Source organism: Hordeum vulgare, chromosome 4H (genome assembly GCF_904849725.1).
Source record: "Hordeum vulgare subsp. vulgare chromosome 4H, MorexV3_pseudomolecules_assembly, whole genome shotgun sequence".
NCBI classification, from domain to species: Eukaryota; Viridiplantae; Streptophyta; class Magnoliopsida; order Poales; family Poaceae; genus Hordeum; species Hordeum vulgare.
The window spans coordinates 51930997-51952236 of NC_058521.1; positions in this window are offsets into that span (position 1 = coordinate 51930997).

Sequence of the window (21240 nt, forward strand, 5' to 3'; positions counted from 1 at the left end):
CAAATGACAATGTTGCCGATGGGCTCAACAATAATTCATCAAGATACCCATATAAATGGATTTCCACAACTATGTGAGCAAGATAATAGCATTGGTCAGATCAAAGAATACAATGGTGTATGCTTAAGGAAATCCACGAGTAAGACACCGTTACGAAAATCTTTGGCTCTGAGTTTGATTTGGCAATAGCCCATACTCAAATCAAATTTGGACAAGATAATATATACAACAATTGATCACACGAATCAACCGATGACAATATCATCTTCTTCAAGACTCACACAACAGGAAAAATATTCCTTTTAAATGAGCTAAGTTTAGGCAAAGCTTTTATCTTCCAACTCTCCAAGTTGTTGTTCAGCTTAACCAACTAGCTCGGGGGCATCCAACACGGATTCTTGGAGAAGATGGCTTATAGGGAAACCAACTTGATCACGAGCTCTATCATAACAGTCAGGAAAACCATGGTATTACTTCCGAGAAGATATTCGGAAAATCACGAACCACCGGTATGTTATTAAGCTCGGGAACAATCTCGCATTTTAGGGGAAGATGATATGATCAAAAAGCGAAGGATTGACACAATCCTAACCCATTGATCGAAAAGTGCACCATGAAACATAGACTAGCTAGCACAGTCAATCTTAGGATGACGTTTCAATCACCATCACCATAAGAGTGAAATTATTGTCCATTAGCTACCAAGCAATAACATTGCTAGAAATATTGATTTAACACATCATGGTTCACTTGTCGATATTCCGGTTACAACCAACATGGAAACCAAGGGACGGACAATGATAGCGAGAAGTACCATTACATCAAGAGCTCATAAGAGATGGTTCAGTTTTCACAACACTCTTGACAAAGAGAGGGTAATGCTCCAAGATAGAACAGAACAAAAGCAAGATTGGCATTTTGATCTGCGGAATACAACTACTTTGACCCAGTCCAAGAAATGGATGAGGTACTGGAGTTTGCTTCTCCCAGTCAATCGGAAATAGAAGAACTTGACAGACCACAAGAATAAAAAACATCGATGGCACGAATGCACAACTACTCTTGACTATCCTCTCATGGATGAAGGTCAGAATTCAACTAGATAGGGCCAACTCAGGAACACAAGATTTCTCGAGTTGTGGATGCATAGATTAGCATGTCGAACGAGTTCAACATAATTCTTCCACATAACCCATGCAGAAGGGCGGAATTGGCAGAATGACAATATGGAGTAGAGAACTCATCATGAGCACTCTTATTATGATCTTTAGTTCACGAAGAACTTCTGCCAGAGATGGTCCATGGTGTTGGAAGAATGATATACCATGAACCTCAGGAACTACAACAAGGTTACTAATCATTCCAAAGGAACTAGCAACACTATCAACAGAAGTGAGCAGAATGATCCTTGGATTCAAGAACCCAGAAATAGAATACCTACTGGCTAAATAACATCACGGGATGTCTTCGAAAATGATGGCCAGAATTATCACACTGGGAACCAAAAACACATCTAGACTATTTGGTAGTTTTCGAAGTAACATGTTTTCCTAATACTTCAACAAAACGTCGAGGTAATAGAGTACCTCAACACAATAATTAGTGTGCTTTGTCCGGCCAAAAGACACTGGAAATAAGAGGAAGGAATTTGCAATTGCATCAGATTGTCTAGAAACTTTGGAAAACTCGGACAACATAACGGCTGTACGGGCATGAAATATGAGGCAACCTGCAAGAAAACTGACAACATAACAATTGAATTCTTATGGAAACACTGATCCAGGAAGACAACAACTTTTCTATAAGTCTCCGGCATAGTAATTCGTCATCTTAATGAATAGATGAGAAAGCCTAATTCTTAAACCCCGTAGAATAAAGAAGAGGATGACTCAGAATAAGAATGACACAAGGAAAGCAGTAAAAAGAGCCTTACGTTCCCTTCCACAAACAATTCCCTTATATAACTAAAGAGTTGCTAGACTCAACATCGACCAGTTTGGCTTGCTTATCCTACATGCAGTCAAGCTCTGATACCAAAGCTGTTGGAACCCCGATCCTAAGCCATAAGAACCCAGCCTTTAACACATCACATCACTTTGCGGCCTCACACACGGTAAACTCCACGGCTGCCACCTTACCTTGGCCAGGACCGTTCGCGTCTTTTGGCTCACGTATATGAATGTATCGCTAGCGTTAAAATGACAAAGTACCCGGGTCGACATGACTAGTTATATACCCAAGTGGTACATTCGTACAGGGACAGACATACATAACCCAACAAAGCAGGTGTCGGTCATCAGCGTGTGTAGACGAGTCGTAGCAAGCTACAAGGACTCCATTACACCATGTGACATTTCCCCGAAGGGACAGACACGACAGCAAAGAAGGATACATGCCGGTCAATCAATGTGTCCGGAGCAGTAGCAAGCTACCATGGCTCGGTGGAAGCACAAAGAGGCATTTCCCCGTAAAGAGTACTACTAAAGGCACACAACTAGGTGTCGAATCCCACACATATAATGCATTTCATAACATACACACAATATGCACGATATGTGTAGATACAACATGGCATCACAACATAACTCTATGACTCAAGCTTTTATTAAAGACTCATAATAATCAACATAGTATGATATTACAAACAGGGGTCTCGTGACCCGTTACTCAAGTCATACAAACATCAAGCGGAAGCACAACATGTCTGGGTACAGGCATCTACTAGAAGTGGCTGGAAGAGCCTCAAAAGCTACAACGACCCTACCAAAGGAACCAGACCTCTATGTGGGATTTCCAAGCTATTCCGGTCAACATCGAACACATCGCGTAGAACCTTTTAATGAGACTAAATCTTCTCTGCAAAACATAAATAATGCAACCGGGAGTACAAAGGTACTCACCAAGACTTACATCAGAACCATCTACATGTGCATCATGTATCAATGAAAGGGTTGTGGAGTTTAGTTGCAGCAAGCCAGCTTTGACTCTTGGCTAACCTGTACTACGACTACAAGTTCTTTCTTTGAGGTGGGATAGCGCACAAGAGTCCATATATTCACCAATCAATACACCACCATGGATCCACTCTCGTCTCCCTACAAGAAGGCCATCCATAGCACTCACACTTATCTTGCATATTTTAAAGTATCCATTTAAATTGTCTATGTACCACGTAATGTTTCCAAGTAGTCCATATCTGAGGACGCGGCTATTCGAACAGATTAAATCACCCTGCAGGGGTATACCTCTTCACACATGCTCTCACCACTTAGCACCATATGCACATCAAGCATCTCGGCAACCTTCAAGCAGAAGCACTGGTGTGGGTGTCGACCACGACCGTTAACCACACAAGACCCTAGTCCAGGTTTATCGCCTATTTGAGACTGAACCTGCAATGAAGTCCGGCCGAGGTTTCCTCTACGGCCCCAAACGATGTGCGCAGGGTTCCCAAGCCCACCATCCGAGTGACACTTGGTACACCATGCCACTGTGTATCTACCGCAGAGTAGCCTACCCCATCGGGGGAGCTAAACGCGGCCGCCAACACTTTTCCTACAAACTCCAGAAACTAGTTGCAACTCCTGGAGAGAGATCTAGGCGATTAATAAGCCAAGAGAGTCAACTAAGTATCCCAATGTGTGGTAGTATCTTGTCTTGGATAACATACACATAACTCAGTTCTTAAGGACGGTCCCAATGAGACAACCCACCATATACTCCTACATGGCCTCTCATCGCTACCTTTACGAAATCGGATTCACACCTTTACTCTCACACAGTAGAACATGAAAACAACCATTACGATTCATCACCCAAATGGATCAGACCCGACACAACTCTAAGCATAGCAGGCACAATAAACAAGCATGGATGAGTAAGCACAACAAGGCTGAAGCAGTTGCTACTCATGCTAAGTGGTTTCAACTATTTACTGTGGCAAAATCAGGCCATGCAGAGGAATGTAACAGTTGAATCGTGTTTGTCCTAATGCAATAAAATAGAGCAGGAGCGAGAGAATGGGTTTATATCAGTATGCTCAAGGGGGTTTGCTTGCCTGACACGTTTGAAGATAGCAATGAGTCTTCATCAATGTCAAAGATCACATTGTCGGAACCATCGTCTACTGAGTGGGAACAACATCGGCAAACAGGAAAGAACAATAATTACTTCACGGAAATGCAACACTATGATGCATGATCATGATATGAAAATGAAATGTTGCATGGCTAATGTAGCTACCATTTCTTAAGTTGAACCTGGTTTGAATTAGAATTCAAATATCACTTCAAGCAAGGTATTTTGCAGATACCCTTTTAATTGATTCGATGTGATGCTCAGGCATAACTTCTTTTATCATGCATGAAGATGGCATATTAATGTACTGAGTTTCCTAGCTCAATGTTTGGTCTTATTCATTGAAGTGGAATTCAAATATATACCAAATTCCAACTCCAAACTATTTATTAAATTTACCCTATTCATCATTTTGCCTACTTGGTGATGTTCACTTTCTCAAACATGCATGAAAATGCCATAATCAGATTCCTTGAATTTGTCTGATCATTTTTCATATATAAACTATTTTCATCTGATTTATATTTTATTTTCTATGAATTTTTGAAGTTTTGCTATTATTCTGGAATTATTTAAAATCAGAAATTACTTATTGCGTCAGCATTACGTCAGCAGGTCAACTAACTTGGTCTGGGTCAAACCTGACGTGTGGGGGCCACACGTTAGTGTCATATTTGTTTAACAGAGTTATATTTATTCTAATTTCTATTTAATATGCATTGGGGCCCACTCTCAGCGTTACTTGGGTTAATTAGTGGCGTCATTAGGACTAAACTAACCCCTGACCGGCCAGGCCCACATGGCAGTGGCTCAGGCCGTCGAGGTCGACGCCGGCGGCCAACAGAGCGACGGAAGCTCGCCGGAATCGCGACACCAACATCCATTTGACACGCACAAAGTCGGAATGGGATCGCGGGGCCATGCTGAGTCCTTTGGTGGCAGCTGGGTGGCCGAAGGGGCACTGGAGGTACGCCGGCGACGAGCCCAAGCGGCGGTAGGAGTTCGGCTTGGTGGCAAAGGGCGCTAGGAGAGGGGGACGGCGACGGGGCAAAGGGGACATGGAAGAGGGGCTCACGGCGGAGCTGATGGGGTTGCCGGCAGGGTCGGGGAGGCCTTGTGCACCCCGAATCGTCGATGGCATCTGGCGGTCGGAGGTGAGGAAGACGGCGGCGATGGCGACGACAGGGGGCCTCTGGGCTTGATTCTTTCTTCTAGCAGACGGGGAGGAGCTCGACGGAGCTAGAGGGCACATTGGCTGGGAAAGAGGGGGCCGGTGGCCGCGGTGGTGCTCGTCGGCGCTCTCGGGCGTGCGCGAGGAAGAGACACAAAGGGGAAAGAAAGAGAGAGTGAGCGAGGGGAAGAGGCTAAGAGATGCGAGGGGGAGTGCGTGGCGTCCTTAGCCAGCTCTAGGCGGCCAGAGCCAAGCAGGAGGTCGCCGGGCAGCGTCGGCGCCACACCACGCAGCTGCGTGTCCTCCTCGCACACGAGGAAGAAGACACGGAAGCCCTTGGTGGGCTGGGCCTGCCACTTAGGCTCCAGGTAAGAGTTCCTCTCTTATTCTTTCTTTTCCGTTTTTATTTATTTTCTGACATTTGTTTTGAATTGAAAATAAAATCAAATCATTTTATAAAATTCTGATAATTTGCAGGTGGGTCCAAGGGATTTATTCAAGGCACTACAAAAAGCTTCAGAATTAGTGGACTTATATTTTATATGTAATAGATATAAATCCATGGAATAGTTGTTATATTACCTCAAAATCCCAAGATTTTTTTTGTGATTTCAAAAATACCTATTTGAGTTTTCCCTCATGCCAATATTTTCTTAAAACAACAGGAATATTTTCTTGGAATTCTTTGAGACAGTTGATTATATTCCCTATTTAACAGAAATTCCATTTTGAGGCTTCATCATTCCTCATTTCAATTTCAAAAGGATTTAAATGAATGCATGAATGCAATGTCAAACAAGTCTAAATCTAGGGCTGTGACAGGATACCTATCAAAATTGTGCTTAGAAATGCTTATCATGGTCTCTTTATATGGTGCAAACACTCTCTTGATATTATAGCTAAAGGAGATTTCTTTAGAGTGTGATGAGGCAAGAGCTCTTTATATTATACATAGTCTATCTAATAATGTTGTTTATAATCATGGTTATGACACTATTATAGATAGACTTGCTACCATTGAAAGGAAAATAGATGCTCTAGACTTAAGAGAAAGAGAGACACCCATGGTTGATAAGGAACATATTTTGAAATTAGATGATGACTAGGAACCTTTTGTTAGAATTAGCATCTCTAACCAAGGCTTCCTTTCTTATTGTGATATTGGATCCATGGTTTCTACAATGCCAAAAGTTGTTTATGATTCTCTCTGGTTAGACATGGAATTTTTTTCATCTTATCATGAACATGCTAATGGTGATATTTCTGAAATCCAGGGAAAGTAAACGATGTCCAGATAAGATTCTCTAAAAGGAATGCAACGGTTGATTTTTTTCATCATGGAGCCCAACAAAGGGAATATAGTGCTTGGAAGGGACTTCCTCCGAGCCATGAGAGGCTTCATTGATATATGTAAAGGACACATACGCTTACGTGGGAAAGCGAAAGGTATGTACCCATTCCCTAGGAAAAATAAGGATGAACTTGTTGAGAATCCGTTTGAAGGTTTTTATAATTCCGATGACCTCGGAGAATCTTGATCCTCCTTGCATTATGCATAGCTTAAAGGCATAAAAGAAAGTGCTTGTTGGGAGGCAACCCAATTTGTTTTTACTTTCAATTTTAGTGGTCTTTATGCTTGTTACTACTGTAGCAACGTCACTGTATCTTTATTTTTAAGCTTTGTGCCAAGTTATAGCCTCCGATTGCTAGAAAGTTCAAAAATTGTGACATGTTGTCCAGAAACAGATTTTGTCTGCTTGACGGAAAAATTCGCCAAAAATCACCAGATCATCTTTTTGATCTGAATTGCTTTAACCGCTTGCTCTATATAATTTCCTTTCTCGCATCTGTTCTGAGTTTTTTTATTTGAGTTGCAGAAGTGCCTATAATAAATTATTTACTACGTGTTGTTCTATTTTTCACAGATTCTGCCATGTTTTGTGTTTTCATTGTTTTGCAAATCCTAAGCTCACTTTTTATTTGCAAAAACCTTTTGGAAATCATGAGAAGTAGTAGCTTTTCCTGAAAATCTTTATTTCTAGCAGGGAATGAATTCTTTTATTAAGGGTACTAACCACTCTAATCAGCTTATGATGAGTTTCGTATGAAGGGAGTTTTCAAGTATGCGATGAGAGATGATGAAAGAAGATACATGTGTGTCAAGAGTTCAAGCTTGGGGATGCCCCCATGCACCCCAAGAAATATTCAAGAGACTCAAGTGTCTAAGCTTGGGGATGCCCCCATGCATCCCCTTCTCTATCAACAATCATTAGTTCGTCCATCTCCATGCTATATGTTTATCACTTCATGTGTTATGTGCTATGATTTGAGCATCCCACTATTTGATTTTTAGTTTGTTTTAGTTTTTCTTGCTGTTCATAACAAGTCGGAACCTAGCCTACTTTGTTTGGGAGAGACACACGCTCCATTCCACTCTAGAACACAAGATAGGTTTCCATGCTTATCCTTTTTGTGTGTTCTTCATCTTTCCATAACTACTGTCATGCTTAGCTCTTAGCTTTCATGCTTATCTTTTTAAGAGCTTTATTTAGGTTGCTTTTGGAACTCTCTTGAGTTATCATGCTTATCTTGATTAGAGAGTTAGCTCGTTGCACTGAGTTGTGTGTCTTGCATGAGTAGGTAATTAAGATTTCTATTTAAGTATAGTAGTAACCTGCAATAGTTTTGAGGTATTAATTTGAGTAATGGTTGGACTATTGGTGCCAAGAGCTTGAGCCTATTAGTGATAGGTGTTGTATTTTGGGAAATCCGTGTGTTCGTCAAAAACTGAAAATTAGCTGAGAACTCTAGCTACTAAATTGATCGCTAACCTCTCGAGGGGTTGGAATATATAGAGTACCCTCACGTTACCATGATTCGAGGATCCGCAAGGATAACCAAACCCCCAAACACTCCTCCTCGGGGTACCTGTCTCTTTGTGAATTTCCTAACTAGATAAAGAGTTACTGATAATAAGTGTATGAGTTCTTCGGACTAATGTGAGTATTCGATTGTTGGCACTTCCACCATCCATATTTTTCTTACCTCTTCGGTACCGTGCATTTCCCTTTATCACATTGAGAGTTGGTGCAAACTCCGCCGGTGCATCCAAACCCATGACATGATACACTCTGTCATACATAAGCCTCATTATATCTTTCCTCAAAATAGCCACCATACCTACCTATTAAGGCATTTCCATAGCCTTTCCGAGATACATTACCATGCAACATCCACCATCTCATGACTTGATCTTCATGTCATACATGCTTTTGCTTGATCGTAGAGCCGCATGATAGTTGGGGCTTACCCCAATTATTGCTACATGACACGCTAGTATCATTGCATATCCTGCTACACTGGCAGAGGTATAGATTTGCATACATCATGATAAGTTTCACTTGTCTTTATGTTGAGTACTTCTTATAAAGTGTGATGATTTTTCTTTTTATTCATGTAAAACATAGAGTGTTGCCCTTAAGTGAGGAAAAGATCCCAAAGAGGACAAACAAAAGACCCCAAAGAGGACAAATGAGAGATAAAAAGAAAGAGCCAAAGAGGCCACAAAAAAATTAAAAAAAAGAGAGAAAAAGAGAGAGAAGGGGGCACCACTACTATTTCTTTGAAAGATCCACACTCGTAGTCCATTGCTATATTGGTACTACATAGAGATTATCATTCATGCATAACTATGTGGGGACCCTTATACTATAGAACTTGGTTTGCATATTCCAATGATGAGCCTCCTCAAATGAGCTCTAGGTCTTCATGAGAAAACAAGTTGGATGCACCCCCACTAGTTCCATTGCAGAGCTTACCTTAGCTCATATGTGCATCCGTTACATGGCAATCCCTACTCCTCACATCATATCTATCATTTGGCTTTCTCTCGCCTATGGTTGTCCTCATTGATGTGAGCCTTTCACAGCTTTTTGTCTTCCTTCCCCATCATTATTCTATTTTCCATCCTAAGTGCCAACATATCTTGCTTACTCTCATCCATTGCATGAGTGCTCAAAGTCGAAAGGGAGAGGATCATTTTGACTTGTGCTTGACTAGTGGTCTGGGGACGAGTCAAAATAAATTTCCGAAGGAGACCAAGTGTGAGGTTTAGTAGATTGAGTTCTCAATTAAAAAAATATTTTATGATCTCAACCCATCTCCCACTTCTTGCACGCAAACACCATTTGGAGGCATTCAAGTCACGGACAACGAGAGCTCTTGCACCTTTATATTCTTACTTTACTCATCTCAATACTAGATATAGACTCTTGCTTGTTATTGTCTTGACTTGAATTGCATATCTTAATTCCTTTACTTTGAAGTTCTTATATGTGTGTTAGCATGTCACCACAGAAATTATTGTGTTATCATTTATCTACTCGAGGATGAGCATCAATTAAGCTTGGGGATGTTGATACGTCCCAAACTATCTATAATTTCTGCTTGTTCCATGATCTTTTGGGTGATATTGTTATATGTTTTGCTACACTTTTATATCATTTTACACATATTTGGACTAACCTATTAACTCAGTGCACCCAGTGCCAGTTTCTGTCTGCTGATGTCTATTTTGCACGGGATTTTACCAATTTTCCGAAGCCCGAAATATTCCAGGAAAAATATATAAAAAATCAGCGAAACAGAAGCTTCGAGATCACCGAAGATGGGCCACAGGGGGGCCAGGGGCTGCCCAGGCGATCTACTGGCGCGGCCAGGTCCTCGGCCGTGCCAGGAGGTCGCCTGGGTGGGCCCCACCTCCTCGGGTGCCCTCCTTTGGCCTAAATTTAGAATCCCGAGAGGAAACCCTTCCACAACTTCCAGAATCGCGAATTTCTCCATCGTTCCACCATCGAGCGCTTCCGAGATCGGGAGCGTCAGGAGACCTCTTCCCGGCACCCTACCGGAGGGAGGATTGACCTCCGGGAGCTTCTCCACCGCCATGGACGCTTCCCAGACGTGCCGTGAGTAGTCCTCCTTGGACCATGGGTCCATGACCAGTAGCTATGTGATGTCTTCTCTCCAATCTTGTGCTTCAATGGTTAGTCCTTGTGAGCTGCCCTACATGATCAATGCATCTATGTAATTCTCTTTCTATTGCTATGCTCAGTTTGTTGGGATCTGATGGATTATGAGATTATGTTCAGATTGTTATGAGTTATATATTTTATTATCCTTTTATATTATGTTCCTTAGTGATTCATGCATGTTCTCCGTTGGTATTTATTGCTTTGGCCGAGTAGTAGATTGTAACTCCAAGAGGGGGTGTTATGCATGATTGTGGGTTCATGCCCCTCGATGTCTAGCTTGACTGATAGAAACATGAGACTAGGGGATGTGATGTTGCCACCAGGGAGAAAACAATGGTGCTTTTGACCAAGGTTACAAGGATTGTTTACCTTACGCATAGTTCGTTAATGCAGTTGTCCATTGCTTTGAGTTTACACTTTGGGTGGGGCTCGCAACTTAATACTGGAGAGATGTTGTGGATAGATATCTCAAGGTTGATGATTAGTAAGTAGATGCTGATGAATAAACGGTCTACTTGTCTTGACGTACTACCCATTACTAATGAACCTCTAACTATCAAGTAGCATAATTAGCATTGCGGTGCGTTCATAATTCTGTCAATTGCCCAACTGTGATTTGTTTACCCAAGCATAGTTGTTTATCGTATTTTGGGAGAGAGACATCACTAGTGAACATCATGTGACTCCAGTCCATATCACCATCATTGTTTACACCTCCATCATTAACCGTTTTCATTTAGGTTTCTGTTGCAATCACTATGACCTTCCTGCTTGTGTTTTGATCCTTTGTAAACTACAAGGCCGGAGAGATTGACAACCTCTCTGTACTCGTTGGGACTAAAGTTTTTGTTGTTTGTGCAGGGCCACGTCTTTTGCTGACTAGGACAGGAGAAACCTACTTGTTGAGCCTAGGAGTCCTTCTGGTTAGATAAACCTTACAATCTTCATGTGAGGGAAAACTTGTTGCTGACTACATCTCAACCTTCCACTTGGGGTAACCAACGAGGTGCGAGAATTATACATCATCTCATCATTAGCTTCTACCCTCCGGGTGCCATGGCGGCCATGGACCACAGGAGATACCCTCCTCCCACCTACGGAGGAGGCCAAGGAAGAAGAAGAAGGAGGGGGCCTCTCTCTCCCTCTCTACCGGTGGCACGGGAGCGCCGTCGGGGCAACCATCATGACGACGATCTACACCAACAACTTCGCCACCGTCACCACCAACTCTCTCCTCCTCTATGCACCGGTGTAATATCTACTTGAACATGGTACTTCATGCTATATATTATTATCCAATGATGTGTGGCTATCCAATGACGTTTGAGTAGATTTGTTTTGTCCTACAGGTTAATTGTGATATGATGTTGTTGATATGAGTTGGTTGTTGATATGATGTTGTCCTAAGGTGTCTTCTGTGATATGCACATGTGAAATATACACGTTGGAGGGTCTGCATATGTTCATGATTCGCTTGTAGTGGGTGGCTAGAGTGGTAGAAGCTTACACCCAAGTAAGGGAGTTGTGTGTGTATGGGAGTAAGGAGGACTTGATGTTTAATTCTATGGTTGGGTTTACCTTAATGATTTCTAGTAGTTGTGGGTTCTCGCTAGGGGTCCAATCATAAGTGCATATGATCCAAGTACGGAAAGTGTGTTAGTGTGTGCCTCTCCCTCACTTCATATGATAAGTATCTATCATGTTATATTCAATTGCCTATGGACAATCTTTCTCTTGCGTTACACAAAAATCTTTCTACTAAACAACCCCTACTTTATTTACTTGATCTTTATTTTCATGCAAACCTATCTATCACACCTACTAAGTACTTCTAGTTTCCTTCCTCCAAAACAGTTTCATACGTGTTCTAGTTAAAGTAAGCATTAGCGTGCGTAGAGTTCTTTCGGTCGTCGATAGAACTTGAGAGGATATTAATTTTACCTTTAGCTCCTCGTCGGTTCAACACTCTTACTTATTGAAAAAGGCTACAAATGATCCCCTACACTTGTGGGTTATAAGGACCTTTTTCTAGCACCGATGCCGGGGACCAATAGCGTAGTGGTTGATATTCTCGTGTTTGCTTGTTTGCTTTATCACTAAGTAATTTTCATTTTCTGCTATTAGTTGTTATATATCGTTAGTTATGGATATGGAACATGAAACACCAAAAAAAATAGTTGTACTGGCTACTCATGGAGATGGGGAACATCCTAAAACCCTCATTGATGGTTATGTGGAAAACATTAAATACTACTTTGATAATCCTATGAATTTCCCTTTGCACTTGATAATGGGATACATGTTGGATCAACATGAGTATTTTAGGGATTATCTTTTGACTCAAAAAGGGAAACACTTATGGGATCAAATTAAAATGTTGCGTTGGTATGCTTCGGACTTATGCGTGAGAAGTGATCATACTTGTTGCTCTAAGACTAAGGGTCTACACCTTCCCTTTCAATGTGAATTTACTGCTAATAAAGTATTGGCTTCTTATGCTAATGGTATATATGATTACTATGATGTGTAATAAATAGAAAAATTTGTTGGTTTTAGGGGTGCATATGAAATTGCTTCTTTGATTGAAAAGTATGATGACATTCCTTACAAATCTGAAAATTTTGACATACTTCAATATTTCTATGAGAATTATGAATACAATGTTTGTATTAATTAATTTACTGAAAGAATGAATGCTCCCTTGGAGAATAATAATATTTCACAGGACTCTATGGAAGAAGAAATTTCTCAAACTGTGAGCCCATTAGATAAAAAGATGAGGGGGAGAGCGAAGAACAAAAGGATGAAGAGCGGATTAGCTACCCATGCCCACCTTCTAATGAGAGTAACTCTTAAACTCATACATTGTTTTATTTCCCTTCACATACACTCATGGATGAATGCTATGATGATTGCTATGATCCCTTGGATTCATTTGAAATATCCCTTTTTAATGAACTTGACACTTGCTATGTTTGTGGCCATGATGACAATATGAATTATGATTGTGGGGATGAACTTTCTATAGTTCCTTATGTTAAGCATGAAATTGTTGCTATTGCACCCACACATGATAGTCCTATTATATTTTTGAATTCTCCCAACTACACCATATCGGAGAAGTTTGCACTTACTAAGGATTATATTGATGGGTTGGATTTTACCACTATACATGATGATTTTTATGGATATAAGTTGTGTGTGCTTGCTGCTCCTACTTGCAATTATTATGAGATAGGAACCAAATCTTCACCTCTCTATGTTTCCATTACGATAAAATTGCATGAAACTACTTATGCTATGTATTGTCATTTACTTGATGGGCATGAATTGTTATTTTATGACATGTCAATTTATAGGAAGAGAGTTAGACTTTGTCGCTACATGATATATATCACTTTGTGCTCACTACTAAATTGCAAACCATGGTTAATTAAAATTGGCTTTAATATACCTTGGGATCCGGGTGGATCAGTTACTTGAGCACATATGCCTAGCTTAATGGATTTAAAGAAAACGCTGCCAGGGAGACAATCTAGAAGTTTTAGAGAGTCATTTATTTCTGGTGTGTGATTTTAAAATAATTAAAAAATAAAGTGGGGAACCTAAATCTTTTTCCAAAAGGAAAGTGAAAGTGAGAAAGTCGAGCACCTTGAAGTGGGAGCTAGCCTTGAACTTTGTTCATGCTCATGGAAACTTTGTGAATCTTGATTAGAGAAACTTTTCAACAAAAATATTTATCCCCTTGTGCAAATACATTGTATTATAAAAATAATGTGCCAAGAAGTACCTTTAGGGTGTTTAAATTGCTTGTTTGATATGTGTTGTGTAAAAAACAGAAACTTTGGATGTAGTGTTTGATTTTTCGTATTTTACTGGAATGTTAAAAAATCCGGAAATGTTTACAAAGTACTATTATATAAATTACTTATGATTTCCTAATTTTTGAGAATTTTAGAAGTTACAAAGGTATATGTTTCATCTGTATCTTTCGAGACTATCCCGTTTTTCACAGATTGTTTTTATAGTCGCTTTGCGTGCTTATGTTTTGAATCCTTGTTGAGCCCCATTCACTTGGGAGACATAGAGTTGTGATAGAGTATAGAGGGTAATTTTATATTATAATTATACAATAGTACATGATGAGAGTTGATGTTATGAACTAACGTCTAATGAAAATTCTCCTAAGTTTGGTGTGAATGAAGTGTTCGAAGATCGAGGAGGTATAGATATGAGAAGAATAAGGAGAGGCAAGATCTCAAGCTTGGGGATTTACAAGGCACCCCTATTAGTTATTCAAGGAAACTCAAGAGCCTAAGCTTGGGGATGCCCCGGAAGGAATCCCATGTTTCTTCTTCAACAACTATCGATATGTTTCAGTTTTTGTTTTTTTACATGATATGCGTAAATTTTTGGAGCCTCGTGTGCTTTTTATTTTACTATTAGCAATGCACCATGCTGGTAGGGGAAATTTCATGGTTGATTTATATAATGCTCTTGGCATTTCACTTATATCTTTTGAGTATGGATTTATAGAATGCTTCATGTGCTTCATTTATATTATTTGAAGTTGGATGCTTGTTTCTCTACATATAGGAAACCGTTATTTGTAGAATGCTATTTTGCTTCACTTATATTTATTTGAGGATGTACAGGTCTTTTGTAGATAGAATTAAACTCTCATCCTTCAGTTATATTTGTTTGAGAATTAATAAACAGTGATGGTAATTTGCATGGGTTATAAGACTAGTCCAAAAATAATAGGTATTCAATAAGTGATAGTCAAAACCTTCATGTAGCACATTAAAGAGAAATTGTGGGTTAATGATATTGATATGGTAATCTGTAAGGGTGTGAATGCATCATTGTTGATTCATAGAAGTGTCGGTATTAAGAGGTGTAAACTCCTTTTTCATTTAAAAATTAAAAGGGCATGGTGATGATGTGTGAGAATTTCTATTCCTCGTTGAAATCCTACTTTTGTTTCGAGTCAGAGTCACGCGATGGTTATTTCCTCCCAATCCTCTGCCTCGGGGCATGCAAGTAGTACTTTGATGTGTGATAAAACTAATAAAACTTTGCAACAAGTATACGATTTCTTTATGACTAATGTGATGCCATGGGCATGCGCAATCTCCCTCCTCATATTTGCTAGCCTCTTCGGTGTCGTGCCTTGCCCATTCTGACCTTGGGGATTGGTGCAACTTTCGCTGGTGTATCCAAACCATGCGATATGATACGTTGTGTTGCACATAATCCTCATTATAGCTTCCTCAAAACATCCACCATGCCTACCTATTATGGCATTTCCATAGCCATTCCGAGATATATTACCATGCAAATGCCATCGTCACTTCATCATTATAATGCTTTGCATGATCGTAAGATAGCTAGTATGATATTTCCATGGCTTGTCCTTTTTTTGATATATTTTGCTACGCTAGATCATTGCACATCCTGGTACACTTCGAGAGGCATTCATATAGAGTCATATCTCCCTATCAGTTTTTCATATCGAATGGTAAGTAAATAAAAGTGTGATGATCATCGTTATTACAGCATTGTCCAAGTGAGGAAATAAAAATGAGGGAGGCCAAATGAGCCCACCATAAAAAAATGGGGAGGAGAAAAAAAAGAAAAAAAGCCTACCATGAAAAAAACATATAAATGAGAGAAAATGAGAGCAGGGATTTTGCTACTATCCTTTGCCACACTTGTGCCTCAAAGTGGCACCATGTTATTCATATAGAGAGTATCTTGTTTTGTCACTTCCATATGGTAGTGGGAATTTTTCATTATAGAACTTGGCTTGTATATTCCGATGACGGGCGTCCTCAAATGCCCAAGGTATTCAAGAGCAAGCAAGTTGCATGCACACCCACTTAGCTTTAGGCGATCTTCCATACAATTATAGCTCTAGTGCATCCGTTGCATGACAATCCCTACTCCTTGCATTGATATCTATTGATGGGCATGTCCATAGCCCGTTGATACACCGAGTTGATGTGAGACTTCCTTCTCCACTTTTACCCCTTTGAAACCTACCACCACATTCTATTCCACCTTTATGTTATATCCATGGTTCACGCTCATCTATTGCGTGAAGAATAAAAAGTCGATGCCCATTGAAAAAGCACGATCCAATTTCCTCACTTGGCCACCGTGGTGCTTGACGTTTGTATTAATGTGGTGAAGATGGAGCCATGCCTTGCTAATATAATAAGATGAGTGGGTTAAATATTCTTTGAGGATCATATACTTTAAAAGATTGGTGATTTTGTTGCTTGTGCTTATAAGTATTATTATGTCAATGTTAGTTAATTCATCGTTTCTCAATGAGCATATATGCAAAACATTACATATTGGATAACATGTCACATCAAAAATTCTATTTTTATCATTTACCTACTCGAGGACAAGAAGGAATTAAGCTTGGGAATGCTTGACACGTCTCCAACGTATCTATAATTTTTTATTGCTCCATGCTATTATATTATCATTTTAGGATACTTTTTGAGTATTTACTGACCAATTTATATTATTTTTGAGCACTAACCTATTGACCTAGTGCCAAGTGCTAGTTCCTGTTTTTTGTTTGTATTTTGTTTTGCAGAAAATCCATATCAAACGGACTGCAAACGCAAAAAAAATTACGGAGATTGTTTTGGAATGTATGTGAATTTTGGGAGTTGGAACCAACACAAGAAGGTGCCCGAGGGCCCCACAAGCTATCAGGGTGCGGCCAGGGGGTGGGGTTGCACCGTCATAGCTTGTGGCCATCCCTTAAGTTGTTTGAATCTCTCCTTCGACCGCAAGTAAGATAATTTCCCGATAAAAACCCCTCAAAATTTCAGCATGATCGGAGTTATGGATCTCCGAATATTTAAGAAACGGTGAAGGGCCAGAAAAATAGGTCACGAAAACACGAGAGAAATAGAGAGAGAGATATATATCCAATCTCGGAGGGTCTACTGCCCTCCAGGTGACGTGGCGGCGATGGACGAGAGGAGAAACCCTCCTCCCACCTAGGTAGGAGGCCAAGGAAGAAGAAGAAGGAGGGGGCTCTCTCCCCCTCTGTCTATGTGGCAACAGAGCGCCGTTGGGGCAACCATTGTGATGGCAATCTACACCAACAACTTTGCCGCGGTCACCACCAACTCTCTCCTCCTCTATGCAACGGTGTAAAATCTCTCTTCCCTGATGTAATCTATACTTGAACATGGTGCTTCATGCTATATATGATTATCCAATGATGTGTGGATATCCTATGATGTTTGAGTAGATTTATTTTGTCCTACGGGTTAATTGTGATATGATGTTATTGATATGAGTTGTGTGTTGATATGGTAGTGTCTTATGGTGCCTTCCGTGAGGCACACACATGAAGGATACACGTTGGAGGGTTTGTAATATGTTCATGATTCGCTTATAGTGGGTGGATAGAGTGACATAAGCTTACACCCGAGTAAGGGACTTGTGTGCGTATGGGAGTAAAGAGGACTTCATGTTTAATACTATGGTTGGATTTACTTTAATGATTTCTATTAGTTGCAGATGCTTGATAGGGGTCCAATCATCAGTGCATATGATCGAAGTACGGAAAGTGTGTTAGAGTATGCCTCTCCCTCATTGCATATGATAAGTATCTATCATGTTATATTCAATTGCCTATGGATAATATTTCTCTTGCGTTACACAAAAAGCTTTATACTAAACAACCCCTAATTTTTATTTACTTGCTCTTTATTTTCTTACAAACCTATCTATCACACCTACTAAGTACTTCTAGTTTCCTTCCAGCAAAATAGTTTCATACTTGTTCTAGTTAAAGTAAGCGTTAGCATGTGTAGAGTTGTATTGATGGTCGATAAAACTTGAGAGAATATTAATTCTACCTTTAGCTTCTCATTGGGTTTGGCACTCTTACTTATCAGAAAAGGATACAAACAATCCCCTACACTTGTGGGTTATTGGGCTCCATCATGGTTTTGGTTGAGTCTGGGGTGTTGGAGTCCTACATGGCGGATGCCCAAAGACTCGCAAACCTCCCAACTTTGAAACCCATTTATGGGACTTCAAACGCCCAGAAGTATCCGTAGACATTTTAGACAATATGTTGGATGGAAATAATGTTTGAATGCCGTATAGAAAAAATGTTTGAATACCCCAATCCATATGTTTAGGAGCGACTTGATGATCCATGTTGTAGTTGACTTAGACAAACTCTAGAAGATGTTCTATAAATCTGCCCCGCAAAATTGTTACATGGTTCACCTTAAAATGCTTTTGCACGCGGTTATGCCCCAACGTAGAATAGGTCTAGCAAATGTTTATGTAAAATTTAAAAATATAAGATAAGTGGTGTTACCAATATATAGTTCGTCCAGAACACACGAGAGAGCATCTACATTAAAACTAAAACATAGATAAGGTACAACTAGCTTGACGTCGGGGGCGGCGGCTCACGCATTGATATTTAGGTAGTACTCATCTGCCGGTCGGTAGAGAATGTTGGTGAGTTTGTACTCCTTAACTGTCTTGAGTCATTCCGTGGCACCATCCTCATCGGTCACCACCGCGTCCTTCATGGCGGCGAGCTCATTCTCCGCCTTGCGGATACCTCGGTGGTTGGCCAAATAGCTTCCCTCAGCTCGTGGAAGCGAATCCACGCGCCCCATCCGCCGTTGCGCGAGAGCACACCGTGTTCACGTGCCTACTTCAAGCGCCATGGATCGATGATGGGCCGACTAGAGTTGTCGGCCTATGTGTCGTGCCAGGCATGTTTGCGTGGCGGTGATCCTCTCCCTCTACCTCAGCCACCATGCTCGTGTGCCCTTCCTGCCATGGATCTGCAAGAAATGATGTCGCGTGATACGTCTCCACCATATCTACTTTTCCTAATGCTTTTGCTCTTGTTTTGGACTCTAATTTGCATGATTTGAATGAAACAAACTCGGACTAACGTTGTTTTCAGTAGAACTACCATCGTGTTGTTTTTGTGCAGAAATAAAAGTTCTCAGAAATAGAAAAAACTTTCTGGAGATTTTTTATGAAATAAAAGAAAAATACTGGAACCTAGACCCACTAGAGGGGAGGCCCGAGGCGGCCACTAGGCACCATGGCACGCCACCCCCCTCCTGGCGCATCTTGGTGGCTAGTGGGGCCCTCGGGGCTTGGCCGACGCTAACTCTAGCACAATTAATTCCTACTTTTGGAGGGAAAAAATGGGCGAGGAAGTTTCATCATGTTTCATGATATGGAGCTGCCGCCACCTCCTGTTCTTCATTGGGAGACCAGATCTGGAGTCCGTTTGGGGCTCCAGAGAGGGGAATCTTCGGTCTTCGTCATCACCAACCCTCCTTCATCACCAATTCCATGAAGCTCCCCACCGGGAGTGAGTAATGAGATTCATCATGTAATCGAGTTAGTTTGGTTAGGGCTTGATCCCTAGTATCCACTATGTTCGGAGATTGTTGTTGCTATGACTTTGCCATGCTTAATGCTTGTCACTAGGGCCCGAGTGTCATGATTTCTGATCTGAACCATTTATGTTTTCACCATTATATCTATGTTCTTGATCCAATCTTGCAAGATATATGCGCCTACTTCGTGTTAGGATCTGCATACCCCAAGGTGACAATAATTGGTATTCTTTCGGGTGATTACTGTGGTATGAGGATTTCATGTAGTCACCATGTCTTAATGCTTTGTTCTGGTTCTCAATTAAAAGGATGCCTTATTATCCATTAGGTTCCAATAAGACCCCGCTACCGTGGGAGGGTAGGACAAAAGATGGCATGCAAGTTCTTATCGCAAGCACGTATGAGTATATACGGAATACATTCCTACATTATATTGATGAATTGGAGCTATTATGTGTCGCCCTAGCGTGTAACTCTTACATGATCAATGCCATCTAAATCATTATCCATCACTGGTCCATGTGCCTATGCTTTACATATACTGAATCTTTCTAAGTTACTACTGTTGCTGCTACTATCGCACCTCTACTCAATTTCTACTATTACTACTGTTACTACTGTTACCAAAATTCCTCCTATCACTGCTACTATTACTATTATCATTTGTTGTGCTACTAAATCCTTGTTGCATAGAGATATCCCAGGTGCGGTTGCATTGACAACTCAACTGTTATGAGCAATAAATATTCTTTGGCTCCCCTTGTGTCGCATCAATAAATTAGGGTGAAATACTACCCGGGAAGACTATCGCAATCCACTATACTTGTGGGTTATCAAGACCTTTTTCCAGCGCATTGCCGGGAGAATACCTTTATTTATTGCGTTGACTTGAGTATATCCAATTGCCACTATGAAGATTCTGAAAGATAATTAAACTAAGATCATCCCCTCTCGCACTGCTTTTGATTCACCTACTGTTTTGAATCAGCTTGTTACACCGCCACTTGTTGATCGTCCTGATATGTCACATGAAATTGATGATGCTACTTCTGAAATTAATCATGATACTATTTCTACACATGCTGAAACTGAAATTGTGCCACTAAGAGAATTACTTGATGGTCATATTGCTAGAGCTAGTGAACTTGAAAATGATGAAACTGATGAAGATCTTGAATTACTTGTTACACCTCATCTTCCCAATAGATATGAATTATCTTACGTACCTGAAGGTTATGTTATGGATGGTGAGGTAGCTAGAGACTTTCCTGCTTGCAACGATAGAGATGATTTGAAAAGGTTGCTAGGCAAATTAAAATAAAAAATCTATGATGAAGAAAATGAAACATGATCCTAAATTTGCTACTTCTCATATATTTCTCACTTATAACGACTATGAATTTGCTATAGACCCTGAATTAATTCCTATAGTAGAGTCTGATCCTTTTCATGGTTATGAAAATGAAACTGTGGTCGAACACCTTATGAAACTGAATGATATTGCTGCTTTGTTCACCAATGATGAAAACATATGCTACTA